Raw genomic sequence first — 2,525 nt, 5'->3', positions numbered from 1 at the left:
TGCCTTTCTGCGGTATCGAAATGATTGAAACCATTGTTTGATGCAAAGGGACTAGCGGTGATGAGTCATGGACTTGATGCCACAGCAAAGGCAATAGACGTGGCTCTCAGGCAAATTTCTTTTTTTTTTTTTATTTTGATCACGCTTCTAATTGGACTCCCCTTTCAGACGCACTTTGCGGCACTTCCAACCCGCCCCACAGCTCCAGAACCGCTACCAGCAAACTCGGGGCTGAGCTCTCAGAATGACAGGCCGCTCTGCCTCCACCCGAGAACTGCACAACCGCAACCTCGCAGTCCTTTAGACGAGGGGGGCGGGGAAGCAAACTACTTCTGTGCCTCCCGCCGGCCCCCCAAGGCGACAGGAGGCCTTGAGCCACCTCCCCCCCGCTCCCCTCCTGCCCGAGCTCGGCGCGGCCTGGCTGGGCTTGCTGTCTGCCCGAAGGGGTCTGCCTGCCCCGCCGGGACCAGCCGCTGCTGCCCGGTGCCCGCCGCTGTCCCGCCGGGACGGCCGCAGCGGGAACAAAGCCCGGGCCGGCTCCGCTGCGCTCCCGGCCCGGTGCCGCAGTGAGGGGGGGGTCGGCTGCCGCGCGGGGAGGGAGGGTGGCTTCTGGGTGAGCCGGAGGACCAGGCTCCTCTTCCTCGCTATGACTGTACAGATTCATGTGACATTGAGGTTGGGGAGGTGGGAGGAAGGCGGGGGGGGGGGGAAGGGGAGGGGGTAGATGAGCCGAAGGGAAGGGGGAGGGTTGAACTTGCTGCCGGGCTCGGCTTTTCACACCTTTCTCTCCCGAAGATGCGAGAGGACGTTTGGGGAGAGAGCGGCTCGGCGGGGTCCCCTCCGAGCAGGTCCCCCTCGACCTTGCAGGGACCCGGCCGGGCGGCGCGGGGCTGGGATTGTGCCGGGTTTCAAGGACAAGGGAGATGATCAGGACTTTGGGAGCCAACATCTGCCTGGCTGGTGACGTCAGCAGCCCCGTGTAATCCTCTTGTACTGAAGGCAGATGCCTTATTTGTTTGGCTGGAGAGGCATTAATCCCTAATTCTGGAGCAGCAAGCGAGGGGGAGAGACCGGACCGCTTCCTACCCCCCGAAAGCAGCTAGCGGGGCTCTCCTGCTCTCCCGCGCTCCGCGGCTCTGACTGGGCGGAGGAGACGCCAGCCCTCGGCAGGTTTGATCATCTTCTTCTTTATTACGATTTTTTTAATGTTTGGAGTGGGCTCATAATTCCTGTTTTTATTTGGATGCTTGGATTTCTCCCCATGGATTTCTCTCTTTGCTCTCGTACGCTATTCAAGCAGAGAAAGAAGGGGGAACTGCTGCCCCCCCCCTTCTATTTTATTAGCTTTTTCTTTTTTTTTTTTTTTATTTTAAGCTTTCCCCCTGTGTGTGCTTTCCAGGGATTTTTTCATCAGCGAGAAAGGAGGTTGCTCTCTGCGGTTCCCCGCGGCTGTCCTGTTTCCACCGCGCCGCAGACCCAGGTGCCCGCTCGCCCCGGCGCTGCGGTGATGGGCGTTCCGCTTCGTCCCTCCTCGGCCCCGGAGCGAGCAGCCCCGGAGGGGCTCGGGTCTGGCCGGCCCCAGCTCCGCGTCGATCTGTGTGGCCCCCCTTCCCTTCCCTTCCTCCCCTTCCCTCCCCTCCCCGCCCTTCCGCTGCTCCGACTCCCCCCTCTCTCCCTTTTGTCATTGGCAACCGCGCGGCGTGCGGGCTCCCGGCGCCCTTCCTTCCCTCCCCGCCTGCCTTTCTAACGCTCTCGCTTTGTCTGTTTTCCAGGCGCCACACGCAGGAGCTGCGGTGCCGAGGGCGGGGGGAGCCGGAGCCGTCTGCCCAGCTCGCCCCCGGATCCCCCAGAAAGCGACGGGAAAAGTCCCCGGGAAGCCCAGCTGGCGGCCGGAGCCCGGCCCGCTTCGCCTCCTCTCTCTCTCCCGGGCCCTGGCGCCGAGGCAGCAGTCGAGGTCAGCCCGCCCGGTTCCCGGGTCCGGCCGGGGTCGAGCTCGCGAGGCGATGCACGGTGCCCGGCCGCCCCGCTCCTCCCCCGCCAGCCGCCGGCACCGAGGAGGAATGGTCCCCGTCCCGAGCGGTGAAAGACGGCAATAAGCATATTAATATTAATAATAATAAAGAAAGCTTAGGCTGCTTTTTAATTTTTAATTTTTTTATCATTATTATTATTATTATTGTTATTGTAATAACTTCACCCATCTTTTGCTCACTCGCCCAGCGCGGTGCAGGCAGGCCAGATGGACTGCCCAGACCCTCCCGGGAAAGCGGCAGGTGCGAGTGAGTTAAATATCTTTTTTTTTTTTTCGCTTTACAAAGAAAGAGGACACGTCCTGCCCTTTCATTTTTCACGGCCGAAAGACCCCCTTCTCCCACCCCTCCCCGGCCGAGAGGAGCGGGGCTGCTCCGGGGGTGCGGGACCGGGCGGCCGGAGGTCCCTCCCAGCCAGGGATGCCGAATCGCAGACGCCGAGCCGCGGAGAGCCAACTCCTGCGTTTAAAATCACGCGAAGACGCTGGCGAAATT

The 2,525-nt window shown here is 61.4% G+C and overlaps 1 long non-coding RNA gene across 1 annotated transcript; it reads left to right on the top strand.

The window, feature by feature from the left end:
- The first annotated feature begins 793 nt into the window (after window positions 1-793).
- Window positions 794-2,092, top strand: LOC142360741 (uncharacterized). Its single transcript, XR_012763322.1, has 3 exons — window positions 794-1,170; window positions 1,400-1,480; window positions 1,773-2,092. It is a non-coding gene; the product is annotated as an uncharacterized LOC142360741 (long non-coding RNA).
- Window positions 2,093-2,525: the final 433 nt, after the last annotated feature.

The sequence above is a fragment of the Opisthocomus hoazin genome, chromosome 3 (genome assembly GCF_030867145.1).
Source record: "Opisthocomus hoazin isolate bOpiHoa1 chromosome 3, bOpiHoa1.hap1, whole genome shotgun sequence".
Lineage (NCBI taxonomy): Eukaryota > Metazoa > Chordata > Aves > Opisthocomiformes > Opisthocomidae > Opisthocomus > Opisthocomus hoazin.
This window is presented reverse-complemented; position numbering and strand designations above follow the sequence as displayed.